The 14,277-nt window shown below is 42.4% G+C and overlaps 1 protein-coding gene across 3 annotated transcripts in view; it reads right to left on the bottom strand.

Annotated features, from left to right (window-relative positions):
• Positions 1–12,402, bottom strand: part of LOC125765430 (uncharacterized) — a 124,849-nt gene extending 112,447 nt beyond the window's left edge. Inside the window, exons 1-2 of one of the 3 annotated variants that reach the window (XM_049430589.1) lie at positions 12,161–12,402; positions 10,729–11,164 (exon numbers count right to left, since the gene is read on the bottom strand). The gene's annotated coding sequence lies outside the window, so the exon portion shown is untranslated. Of the gene's footprint in view, positions 1–10,728 lie in introns of all 3 variants that reach the window. The other 2 variants (XM_049430592.1, XM_049430590.1) reach the window with 2 other exon arrangements.
• Positions 12,403–14,277: the final 1,875 nt, after the last annotated feature.

Raw genomic sequence — 14,277 nt, 5'->3', positions numbered from 1 at the left:
AATAGGCTCAATCGGCTAGCCTTTGATGGACCTGTTGTTAACGTGCAGAGCGTCTTCGTTAGTCGCCCAGAGTACATCTCAACAAGGTGTAAACCGTGAAAGGCTTGAACCAAGCCTTTGACCACTATTCTGACAACCCAACCTGACAACCACGCACGCTCCTGAAAACTACTTTCAAATAGAAAGCATCTACCCCTTTCTCCGTCAAACCCAAAAAAAAGTCAGTCTCGTGCAACAGCCTTTTTTGGTATACACGGCGTGCACATAACCTCCAACGAGAAAAATTGGTTTAACTCAAAATGCCGTGGAAAGAATCGGTTTACCTTCAGCGTGTACGTTCATCGTGTTTGTCTTGGTTGTACTTTTATGTTGCCTCCTCGAGTTCAATGACGGCAATTTCATACACCCAAAAAAAAAAGATGCGTTCCTTAGACAAACACAGTGGCAGCGGAAACCTTCATTCATGCATCGTCGCAAGCGTGCGCAAGCCGAAAACCCCCGTCTCCAGTGCAATTAGTTTTCGTCGATCAACAATAAACATTACCCGTACGGTCATTAGCATCAAAATAAATAATTCGTTCCGACGGCCCTCGGGAATGTCCCAGTCAGCAAAGCGCCAGTGTCTGCCAACTGACAGCTCTTCACGCTACACCACGATAACTGCTGTGCGGCAAGTCACCGTGAGCTGGCAATCGGGAGGAAGGGGGAAACTTCCGCGAAACAAAAAGACACCACAAAAATACGAGCTATTAATCGACCAAATCATGCTACCAGCATGTGTAGCACAATAAGCAAACGGCAAACATAATAAAATAATGAAGGAAAGCGGACATTTGCGAACGCCACGCAACTGGCATTGAAAAGATGCAACGTCAGCGCACACAGATAATGGTGGCTAATTTTGAGGTGCTTTCCTGGGGAAGCTTTGTTTTGTTCGGAACACCCGGTCAGTGCTGGATGCATCTTCAATAACTGTCAAAACGTTGCATACGTGTGCCTAATTGGACTACACGTTAGGTCTTTATTAGTAACCATTTACGGTACTTAATAACAGGACATTGCGTCTGGTCTGCGTGTAGTCTTTCTGAGCCTGGATGAGCTCGCCGACCCGGTACCGCCTCTGAAAAGGTCAGACGTGCTTCTATCCAGAGTAACCTATTCCAGAGTAACTAGTCTGCTTAAAACTATACCGTTGGAAAAAAAATACGAAGATCACTTGCTGTATTTTCCTTCCTAAAGACCTCTCGAACTCTGCATGATGTAGCTATTTTTCGTTCACCCAACAAACCACACCAATCCCGGAGATCTTCGTTTTACCGGCGCAGACAATTGCCACCACGTACCTACATAACCTGCTGGGATCGTTTAACAATTCCGTTTCCCAGGAGGTGAGTCAGCGATGAGCAGTGGTTCAGCTAAAGAGAGCGCAGAATATCACCTTCTGCAAGTAAAAGTGGTTGAAACCGACAAATCGTAATTATAACCCGCCGTGTTTGACTGCACATCAGTGTTCGATCGGTTACATTCGTTGCACAATACAGCGGCAGCATCCGACAAAGCTCATTTCATGCTTATTCCCTCTCCAAACCCCAAACGCCAAAAGTGAAATGTGGTTCAATGTTGTCTTAGGGGAAGCGGGGCCTTTTGGCCTTTTCCACCTTGTGTGCGAGGACCTTGAAGGTGGTAATTACTAAGACTCACAGCAAGATGAGCTCAAATTGCCTCCAAATTTGCTCACCAGATCGGTGCGAAAGCGGCAAATGCTCGACGCTTGGGAGTGTGTTCGTGCCGACATCTTCGTCAGACAACATTTCATCGACACAAACCCAAGTTCGAAACAAATACAGACTCAATGTTGGTGGTTTTTGGGGGGTTGTATTTTTTGATTCATTTATGAAAATTATTAATGTATCGCAGCTGTTGAAAGCTAAGCGTCATGCGTCCGATTTGTCACTAATGTCACACGCTTAATTGATCAGCAGGGAATACATTTTTATCCCGTCACGCATGTTCCAACACATAAATGCTTGTCAGCATCTCACACCTACACCAGCCACCAACGGGTTTTCAGTACATCCGGTAAGGGAACTTTCCTACGCTTGTCGTGTTGATTCATTGTGCGGTCACAATACAGCAAGGGCGGCAGCTGTTGCTAATAAAGACGCACATGCATACGCTTGGTTAAAAACAGACCTGGGCAGTACGGTCGAACAAGCGCTCCAATATGAATGAGCGCGCACCCTGTTCGACACGGCTTCTAATCGGCCATATTTCATGCCCAAAAAATTGGCAGCTCCTTAAAAGCGTACATTTTCATCCTAACTGGTATGCGGGGATTGTTTCAATGGTTGTAAAGAAAATCTACCTCACCCACGAATTTGGCACCAGTTGGGTTTTTTGTTCCCCGATTTTGCCGTACACCCGTGTCTCCCTTTACCGGTGCGCGAAGTTTATGAACCGGTACGGAACGCATAAAAGTGAAGATAAATTGCCAATATATCATAGCGGGGTTTAGGGAGAACAACATCATCACCGAGCCGTTCCGTGCCGGCAAAAGAGAGTAATGAACGTAGAGTGGCCACGTGAACAAACCACTATAAACGCACTCTTCGTCAAGAACGAAACAAACTACCTACCGACACAATCGAGTTTTGATGTGAAAGAACACGTGTCCCTAAGAGTAAAAAGAACTTCAAAATGAATGAGTTCTCGAGTTTAAGTTTCATACCCCAATGGTGGCTGTTACGAGCAAACATTCCTCTCTTTTTTTCACCCGATCGCCACTGCATTTCGCTTTTTTCCCCCATTTAGTTTTCTTTCACATTTCAAACGGACCCGTGCTCAGGTGTTAGTTCTTTCACTTGTATGTTGCGCTTCGCTGAGCATAGCTTTAACGTGGAAATGGTACGCGACACTGTCACCCTGCATTCCCTGCGTAACCTGGAGTGTTACGTTAAGGGAATGAAACTGATTGACAGGGTGGCTCGTACAGTTTCCCATGACTTCCAGAGCAATCACGAGCGAGTCTCGCGATCACGACTGATTCCGTGGCAACTCTCGTTGCTTCCATCCGGTTTGCGATCGCACCAGGTTTTTGGGGGTGGTACATTGGTGTCGATCGAACCAATACAGAAAAAAAACCAACCCTATGTTGTGACGATTCGAGCGAGTGCGTTTCACAACAAACCGGGCAAACTTCATGTTTGGCTTCTCTTGTCGATCGTATTGTTTTTACGCTCGATATCACTTTCTTCCCTCCGTATAGATACTTCCCAAAAACGTTTCAATTCAATTGCATCGAATTTCTCTTTCAACGGTAAAGTGCAACGAAAATGATCGTGCCACACCACTACATAGAAACACTGGTAGGGTGTCTTCTACTGGAACGAACGATCTCGCGAAAGAAACTTTCGATCTCACACGTCCCATCTAAAAGGGGGAAACGATTGATATTTTGTAGCGTTCCGTTTTCCCCTATCATTCCCGGGTTGAATGGTGAAGGACAAGGAAGCCAGCACGATGTGAAGTGTTGTTGATATGATCGGCGCTAATGGAGTGTCCACTACACACAACGATGCCACCGATACGAAGATTAATCTTCGAACGCATTCCAACTCCCAATAAAAGATGGTCGGAGAGTCATATGAGTGTGTTGCTTTGTTTCTCCGTAACGAAAGTGGAGTTTCAATTTAAACAAACGTTGCATAAGGTTCCGGCATCCGTTAATGAATTGCTGGGATGGCATTATTGGGCCATTAGTATGCAATCTGTTAAAAATTTCTAACCGAAGTGAAAGCGTGTATTTTGAGATATCAATAATTTATGATCGATTGTTTTAGGGGTAGGTGTTGTTTACATTTCAAAAGTAGATAAATATTTTCTGTTTTTTTAACGATTTTAGGGTTTGTTTTCTGTGTTACTCACAAGCATGGTTTGTTTATATGTTGAAGCCTGATGCTTTCCATTTTTCCATCTAAATCAATCTTTCGCATGAACAATGATTTTGCATGCATTGAGAATCCCTTTAACAACACATAAGCATCCTATCAAACAACGTCATGTACAAACCTTTCGGTGAAATGCACTAGGAGCAACGACAAAACTACCCCACCTCCTAAACATTGTAGGCCAACCGGAAGAGTTCTGCTGCGATCGATGGAAAGTGGTCCAAGCAACAGCGTCCCAACGGCGACAACCACCAGTGGGGTCAACCACGCTAACCACGTGTCGGGACTCACCAGACATTACAACCATGAAGCGATGAGAACATGACAAACACTGTTGTTCCACGTCCTGTCAGCAGGTCATCATTGTCCTGTGGGATTCGGTCCCTTCGCGCCACGCCACTAATGCCACTACCTTCGTTCCGTGTGTAACATGAACAACGGCTGTATGTTTTTTTTTGATTCGGTACTTAGACAGGGCTTTATCAAGCTTCTGTAATGTGCAGTATAGAACGACCATTTTAATTTAGAACTCTAGGACATGTATGAAGAACAGTTTGATTTTACAGCAATCACAAAAAATGTCATATTTTAGATCTTAGCTACAATACTTTTATAGAAATTTGTATGTCAAAAATAAAAAATAAATATTATAATAAATTATAATATAAAATATAATATAAATATAAATATTTAGCTTCAAGAACTAAAAGCTAAAAAACGATAACGTTCAAAGTGTCATTGTCAAATTGTAAAAAGTCCCCTTGAAACTGTATGAAAGTAAATTCCAAAAATAAAAACCGTAACAAACGATAAAGTCCCGGAAAAACTCTGACCGCTACGATGGACACGCTCTACGCCTTGATGGAGATGAATGTGACCGGCCGACCATATTTTTCTTTCATTAGGGAACAGACGTACACGAATAAAAAAAAAGACAATCGATACATTTCCTGCACCGTCAGGGAAATGGTGTACCGTGACTGTGAAAAAACATATTCAGTTTTCTAAGTCCGGAAAAACTTTCAGATGGTAGCACAGACAGGCCGGATTTCATGACCTTACCGATAACTCCCGTAGGAAGTAAAAACAAAACCTTCTTAAATTCATAAAACCACCAAACGGAGAATTGCACTCATTTACACTAGAAAGCTGTTGAAATCAATCCACTAACTGACAACCGACCGTATACTAACACTCGAAACTACGAATCCGCTTGTCAAACAATGACCGGCTGTCAGGGCTCGTAGTCATGATTGATTGAACAAACGGAACGAAAAGGCAAACGCTTTCCTCCGGATGCTTCTGTTTGCCTGCGGCCGTTGAAGATGAAGCGAGACAGTGCCATCGATGTTTCAGCAGACGGCAACAAATAAAATCTTCGACAAGCTGGAACTGGAGTGGCTACCGGAGATTAGGTACGCACTTTGCTCAACCGATCGATTAATTACGTACGAACGGTTTTAATAAATATGCTCTACCAGCTGTTTCTTTTTTTCCCGATCGACTTAATAACATATCCTCTCATAAACGAACGCCCCTGAGCAAAGCCAGCAATCAGTTGCATGTTTTAACAGGGGCCTCACATGCCGAGCAGCATGGAACAATTATAATTGGTGGGGTAGGTCAACTTCATTAGGGTGAAAAATCTAACTCAAGACGATTGCGAAACATTTCCTACCAAATGCATCCTCTCGAGTGCATCGTTCGATTACCCCCCAAAGATGCTCCAAATACTTCAAATCTCTATTCATGCACAGCAAAAGGGATGCCTCTTCACCACGAAATGTTCTTGGCTTTTTCTTCCTTCAATCGTGATGAATGGAAATGAGTTTGCTCGCAGACGGTTCATTCGTTTCAGACGATGACGACAGTTTTAATTAAGCAAAATTCTTAGGACAAACACTTAAGAATGACGATTACAATGGAAAGAACTGAGTTACGGCGTCGTGATCAATGTACGTGTCAGAGTTCCGTTGAAAGTACACCAAACTGATAAATTGATGTATTGTCTTTTAAAATTTTAACATGAAAGTATCTATCAACTATGTTTTAAGCAACTGCATAAATGGTAAAATTCTCCTTTTTCTAACTTCTAAATACTTATCAACTTCGTTGTGCAGCATTAGCCATTAATTATTCTGCAAAAGAGCACACAAGAACACACAGAAAGAACTCACGATCTTTTAACTCCTCAAAAACTTCCAACAGAACGACCGTTCGTCACAAGTTGGCGAATCGTGCCCCAATCTGCTCTGCAACCTCAAAACACCAAGACATGGCCCCATTTGGTTTGATTCGTTCGCCGGTGCTCGAATGGTTTCAAAACCATCGTTAAATCTGAAACAAGAATAAACGCAACACCGAAATAGCCGATCGTTTGGTTTGTTTCAACCCTGCTTAAGCATACCGCGAAAAAGGGTAAATGTTGTGTTACGGTGACACGTCAAGAGAAATTATCTCAATTCCCGTCGTCGCGTTTGCGACACCAACGCTAACAATCCTCAACCAACGTTCTTAGCGCGCGTGGTGTAAGAAAAATACTCATCAACGAGCGACTCGTTTGCAACATCACACCAAATTAAACGCGAGCCAAGCAACTTCGTAGTTCAGCAAAACTGCAGAAGTAATTAACCCCGGGTGGAGAACTTAAACGCACCCTCGGTGAAAAGTACATTGAACACGGTTCTACCCCTTCTTGGGTGGTTACTGTGTGTGTGTGTGTGCGTGTTTTGGGAAATTTCTACTTTCCCGTTGGAAATCGTCATCATCCTCATTACCGAACGATCATGATCACCGATGAGGCAAATTCTCGGAAACTCCCCACGGCGAGTAGCGAAATTCGTATGCTGTAAGCTTAACGAAGGCTAAAACTTTACAGCTCTCATCGTGCTTTGGGCATCCCCTTTGCAATCTTCTCAATTTGATGGGGAAATTAACTTTCCGCAGCTTAGGGAACACGCCAAAATAGACCACTAGGCAACAAAAAAAAAGGAACAGCAACTCAAGTACTTCACGACACGTGCCTCCCAGCAAAAATGACGGACGGGACGCGCTCACCAAGGGACCTTAGAAAATGCAATTTTGCAATTCTTTTCTGCGAACTCTCACTCTCCAGTATTTGCCAGCATCGAGAAGTGGATTTATTTTTTGAAAACTTCCTCCCTTGTTACACAAAACGTTTCGCTACAAAGTCAACTTCCGGCAGGGTTGTGTTTCGACTCTTCATGAGACATAAAATGCACAACAGCGTCCATCACGTGGAAGGTGATGATTCAGGCACAAAATACAATCGGCAAACGATGCTCGATGGTAAAGGAATGGTATACCGACGGATGGGCACTTTCCTTTCACGACACTATACACACTATTGCGGGTCCATTTTACTGTGCACCTTACACCGTCCGCTTTCGGGATCGTTTTCCACGGCGCACTGTTCCCGGAATAGTCCCGGCACCGTTGGAACTTCGATTCGACGAGCAAGTGAAAAATCCATTTCCCAGCGAGGTACAATGAAATATTCAACAACAGATCTGCCACTACTCGAACCGGGCAGGCGGCAAAAGTAGCGTTCGTTCAGTTTTCTCCTTTTTTTTTTGTTAAACTTTCTTGTTCTGAAGTTCGTGAACTATGCTGGCTCAAGATTCCAGTCTGCCAGTCATGAACGTTACTTATGGCGCTCCTACAAACGTCTCAAGGCTTCATTCTCGGGTAACATTTATTGCGCTCACTTAAGATGTCTTAATTGGAGTGTACTTTTCCTTCGAATCGACTTTTATTCACACAAACCTGCTACCATGCCATTTGCTTCAACAATTTCAACCCTGCTGCCATTGCGAACGAGAAGAGCCTGACTATGGCTAAATATTTAAAGCTCCCTTTTTTCCATTTTGGGCGATGTGCCAATGGTCTACGTCGTAGCCACGCTCCGGACGGATGGGATAAAGTTCACAAAGTTGATTGAAAACTTCCGACACTTCGGCCGGAAGAGTAGCTGCGGAGTACGAGCTTGAACAACGCTCGGCCATGTTGGAAAGAAATGCAATATTCAATATGACAACAAATCTGATAGAATTACTTCCTCCTAGGAAAAAGGGAGGAGATAAAAAAGGTGCTCAACTTCCCTTGTACTATTGGTTTGGGTCGATTTTAGACAAAAGTGCAGTTCACGTCCAACGTACGCTTGTCTTATCTGTTTGACAGACTGACCTTTCTCGGTCGCTTTAGTAGCGGCTGCATCACATCGCCGAAGCACTCTTCAGTCGCAAAAGTCAAATGTCGAAACTTTTGAAACTAAACGACCGGGACGATGAGATGGAAAAGTTTGATCTATTGCTGGACAGCTGAGCGAGTTCCAGTTCGAAGCGTTTGGTATGTAGCTCTAGTTCGTAGCATATTCCCAGAACTTTGCTATTGCCAGAACCTTTTGCTAGGACAAGCGTTCGTGGTAAGCAATTTGAGTTTAGTGAGACATTTTATCGTCTGCATTTTATGCTCCATTATTAAATAAATGATTGTGTAGCTTCTTCTGGACCGTACTTTGAACTTTTGAAGAAAAAGCATTGATCGTACACGAGTTCGTCACCTTATCAGCACAATTATGTTTAGTTCAAAGAAACCTTCTTCAAAACCTGTCCTTGGCATGATACGATCGTTACAATGCATATTGGAAGATTATTGACACCTTTCGGAACCTGTATTTGTAATCTTGTAAGACACATCTTTTGGAAGCCATTTATATCCAGTTGCTCTAGAATTATTCTCGCTGGTGATGTCTGCATGCAATATAGCAAGGTACAATACACTCGTCTGCATTTGATTAACGCTTTCGGCCCTAAGCACTGGTGACCGGAAGGTAAAAAATGTTTTTTATCCAAACCTCTGTCGTCTGCTTTCGTCATCGTGTACAGGTTTTAAAAGCGAAGAACCTACACCACCACAATTTCGGTGCTAAATTATCGACCAGCAGCTAAGAGCGTCTTCTCGACTTCCGCCCCAAAACTATCGTGCACCGGCATTGAACTGGGCGACCGGATAGGCCACGAAACCGAACAAAGCGTAGCAACAATAATAAAACACCAGACCGCAATTATGCTTGTATGTGCGCTGTACGCGGTAAACACAAGCTCACAAGGTTCAACGATCTGACGCCTTCCCCCGAAAAAAAAACATCCACAAAAATACAAACCCATCACCGTGTTGCGCCCACCAAAAATTTCGTTTCGGACGCTTTTGCATGTAGAGTGGCCACTTGGCTCTGGGTGGAAGTCGTTCGTTCGAGCATAATTTGCCGTTCGATGCAGGTCGAAACGGAGCGGGAAAGCAACAGCAGAACAACAGTAAAGCAGCAACGAAAAAATGGAGGTAAACGGAGGTCTTGCCACATTCAGAAATTGCCAAAGAGCGAAACAGGGAGAATGAAAGCAACAACAACAAAAAACCTGGATGACCAACGCAAATCGAAGGGCCAAACGCCACCATCACCGGAAGGCATCATCGCTCGTGAATATGATCCAAAGAAAATAAGAGAAATCAATAATGTCTGCATGTGCGAACAAACAAATCAAAAGAAAGCAAAAAAATATATAAAACAATTTATTTTGCAAGCAAAGCAACGAAAGAAGGAAAACATTTTCAAAAATATAACAAACGTCACGAGAGGATTTTTGGCGAAAAAAAAAACAATGTATAAACCATTCACATATCAAAGGTAACAGAAAGTAATGTACAAAGTGTAGTCAGTTAATAAGCTGTCCCTTTTGGCATTTTTTTTACTACTGCACATTGTAAGCTTTCAGCAAACAAATGTAATTTATACGTATGCAAATGACAGTTAAATAAAAGATACATTCTGTCATTTTTTTTCAAAGAGAAAAAAAACAGACTCTCCAGTCTTTCAAAGCTTGACAATATTTTCTAACAAAAAATATATCAAATAAAATATTTCAAACATACTTTGACATTAAATTTATTTTCATTATTTTTGGTATTTCTTAGGTTTTTAATATTTTTTCCTCAAAATGATTCACCGAAAGGAAAAATGGACAGAGTTTTATTTTTTTGCTCAACGAATCTTTCAACATCGCATGCAAAATCCGTGGAAGAAAAACCAAAGTTTTTTTTCTATCAACCCCATTTTACTAGACGGGTTGTGCCCTTAGGCTGAAAATAGTGACGGAGGAAAAGTGGCAAGGCTCGGGAACCACTTGTTGATTCTCTCCGAATCGGATTTTCCCCACGTTTACGTGATGCGTTTTCATGCTTTCATTCCGCTTTCAAATAAGTCTGCTATTGCCTATAGGGTTTGTTTTATCTGAAAAAAGTATCCACTTTGTGATGGATATGTTTTTGTTTGTTTCGTTTCATTCGTTTCTATTATCATGGCCGCTTCGTAGCTGCATTCGGTCGAAGGATATGCTTCCGTAAAAGAGCTTCAAAACATACACGAACGATGGGGAACCTTCATGCCGGTTTATGTGTGCACCGATTACATGAGCTAATTTCCTGTCTACTATACGTGTTACGTCTCTGGAAGTGCATCCTTACCACCTTCCAAGCGTTTGTAAAAATAGAAGCAAAAGGATCCAACTACAAGGAAAGAAACAGTTAACCAATCCCCAAGCGTACAGCTACCCGACGCGTCCACCATTATCCACCATTACTGGGGGATAGTTAATTAAAATTGTAATGCGATAATTGCTCCTTTTTTTCCTGCTTTTTCTCGCTTAGTGAGTCCCCATCTTAACCTCCTCGTGAGTTGCAGGACACGTTCAAGCTTGCTTACCTTTTCACTTTGCCGCACCGTTGCTAATAATGCCCTTGGAAGTTGCTGTCTCGACGCGAATGTTTCGTTTGCCGGTCAGGGAAGTCTAACGGATTGGGCTGGATAGGAAATTGGCTCCCTTCCAGACGGTGGATGGTCGATGACAAGCAAAAATTGCTTTCACAATCGGGCGAGTTTGACTCACGGATGCAGTTTTCCACCTTTAAAAGCTTCTTCTCCGTTTTCGGCTGAACTGGATCCTTTTCTTCTCTTTCTGCAACTTTTATTACTTCGTTTTAATCATTCACTACCAAACACAAGAATTATCATCATCACAATACAGCACAGCACGCATGCACACACACAAAAACACTATCAGGACTATTTAAGACAACGTCCTGCACAGCAGCAACACTCGACCGATAAAACCACAATCACTCAAAACACTGGAAATAAACTGCAAACAAATAAAACACATATACACCAATATGCACTTTCTGCAAACCGTTAAGCAATGGATTCGCGTGTTTTCCTTTCTCTACCAACCGGGGGCGAATTAAGGCAAACTCTAAGATGTATCGCGACAGGCAAACCGATTTTCTGCTAGTTAATACTTTATCAACTTCCAATACGACAAGCTCGCGATCATTCCGCTCGTACTGCTTGGGGAAATTAGCAGTCAAGTTTCATCGAGAAAAACCGGTTTTTCCTACTGGAACTGTCTCGCGGTTACCCCCTTTCAAACCTACAGCAAAGAATCCGGTTTCCGGTTCGAAATCAGCATTATGCCCCACCACCGGTGTGCATACCGATAAAGAGTGACGCATTTTTTTCTGCGCAAAAGCTAATACAGAACGTTGTTATCAGCAAACAAACACCCTGCAAAAGGTTGATTATGATGTTTTATCCCGGATTTTACGTTTGCAAGTTCACGCAACACCTTTTTTGGGGTTTGGATTGAGTGCAACTCTCACAACCACACATACACACACACACGCACAGGGATTTGGGTGGCAGCGGCAAAACGAACATCCAAAACACACACTTACGGAAGCGCCTTGCGTCTACCTTTTGGTAACCGGGCAAGGAGGAGATCTTCACCAAGGTGAGCTTCTTCAGGGAACCGGCTTTTACAACCAACAGCTACCTTCTCCGATCGGGGCGATCTCCACCCCGAGCGCGAAAGCAACATTCGAAACGCACCAACATAGAGTTCCCCTGTTTTTTTACGATCGTTTTGCTCTCTGTATATGCTTGTAAGGTAAAGCAGAAAGGCTTTTTTTATTACCTAGGAATTGTGTTTTTGTTTCGCATTTCACACTTTACCAACAAAAAAAAGCGCTCGCCTTGGTTGAAAATTAAATTTTTATTTGTCATTCAATCTTTTGCTTAATACTCTTATCCTATATTTTCTTGACACTGAATCGCCCAATTTCATCCAATATGCGTTTACCAGCACAAAATTTCTGCCGTTTTACGACGTTTGCACAAATCACTACAGACACGAGACAAACATTCGTAACACTGAACAGCAGGGCAGCACGAGTTCTGCGACCCGTCAAAACAAATGCCACACCGTTCGAAACGGGGCGAATGCGGCTAAAAACACACACAGAGCGCGCGTTGTTCGCTTTTCCACGAGCCGACTGACGGCAACCTACCCTTACGGTTGTATTTCAGAGACTGAACGCATTTTTTCATGCACTGGCGAAGGCTCGCCCCGAACGAAATGTCCAACCCCACCAGGGAGAATGAACGCAGTTTCTTGGGCCAAGGCACGCGCAATGGCAAATTGGTTCGTGTAGGGTTGCATTTACGAAGCATGAACGCATGGCAAGCGTTCAGACTGAGCCCATTTCAGTGTGCTGGCGAAAGACTTTCGGATCGGTCCAATCGCTTATGAGCAGTTGCTTTGACAGTAGTTGATTATTATTCTAAATTGTTATATTTTTTTAGTATTTCCATTCCTTTTCGTATGTTTATTGACTATTTCAACTGTTACTTAAATCATTAAATTACTTATTTTTTTATTACACTTGATTTAATTTGTTTTTGTTTTTTTTTAATGAATCCATAACCTTCTTTCTTTATTTTATCAAATTGTTTTAGTTTACAAAATATATTATCTCTTACTTATAAATTAGTTTTCCTATTTTCTTTTCTAAGTTCTTATTTGTGACAAGCGGAAACAAAGTAATGAAAAGGCTTTGTTAGAATATTATGTACACATCATTTCTTATTAAACAATTTATGAGAACATTAGTTTAAAAAGTAACTTGAACAGTAAACTTATTGATACAAAGAAAAGTGAGGAAGTAATTGAAACAAGTAGTAAAATCATGTATCAAAACGAGAAATGAATTCAACCCCCAACATTGGATGAACGGAATGAAAATGACCAGAGAGTCAAATACAAAACCAAAGAAGAGAGAGCTAAAAGCACGAAACACGAAGCCGAACGGTGAACCGCCAAGCTTCGGGCAAATAAATGCCGGCTCTTGGTATGTACACGTACACAGTCACACGCTGTTATGCTTTTCTGTGAGCATAAAGTCAGCAAACAGGCAAGGGTTGCAAACAGAACCAGCATGACCAGCGGCGGCCGATCAAAGCATATCTTTTACCAGATGCGATAAACGGGTCGTCGTATGTATCATTTTTTGGTCTTATCAGTTCACAATTGTCATGATGGTTTAATACATTCAAATTGTTTTTTTGTATTATTTATATTGGAATTTAATGTAATTTTAGAGTTATTAAATAAAATCGTAGACCAATATCCCACTAAGTATTCGTAATTGGATTGTTGGACCTCGACTATAGTTTTCCAAATCTTAAATTAATGTGGTCTTCTTTTACCAACGAGACGCGAGATTAATTGATAGGTCTCGCGGGGAAAACGAATAATACATCCAACAAACGGTTCGTGAGAGCGTCCACCCTTCACGTCTCGTACTCGAGGCGCCCAGTGTTAATGATCAACTGTCAAAAGATTATCCAACGATATCGGCATGAAATAGAGACGCGCGGGATCGGAGCCAATGGTATAGCAGAGTTCGATTGGATGGAAATAAAAATGGTCCCAAAACCAAGTCATCATCAGGACTTCCTCGCACACCCAAAAAACCGTTGAACTTTCGAATCATCCCGCGCTCCATTCACAATTACAAAACCACACACCTTCCCCTCGAAGCCGGGCAGAGGTTGACGCATTTTCCCTTCGGTATCTCTTTGATTGACAGCACCGCGTGTCGAAGATGGACGAAAGTTAACGCCACCGTAAAAGTGCTCCAAAAACTTTGACATTCTATCAAAGATTTTTGATCGATCAGCGGCACCGGCAGCAACATCGAATCGTGAACGGAAAGGTGATTTGCACCGTTTGACCCAAATAGTGAGGGCAAAAAATATCACGAGAAACTCCCCAAGACTCACATTAATTCGATGAGCAGTGAAGAATGAATGAAATTGCAAAACGCTGCTTTCAGAATTGATGAGGCCATTCAGTTGCGGAGAGTTTTTTTTTTGGGGTTCGCCTCATGATCCCCACCATCGGTACTTGGATGGTAC

This window comes from Anopheles funestus, chromosome 2RL (genome assembly GCF_943734845.2).
Source record: "Anopheles funestus chromosome 2RL, idAnoFuneDA-416_04, whole genome shotgun sequence".
NCBI classification, from domain to species: Eukaryota; Metazoa; Arthropoda; class Insecta; order Diptera; family Culicidae; genus Anopheles; species Anopheles funestus.
Note: the sequence above shows the minus strand (reverse complement) of the source record. Positions and strands in the feature narration are given on the sequence as shown.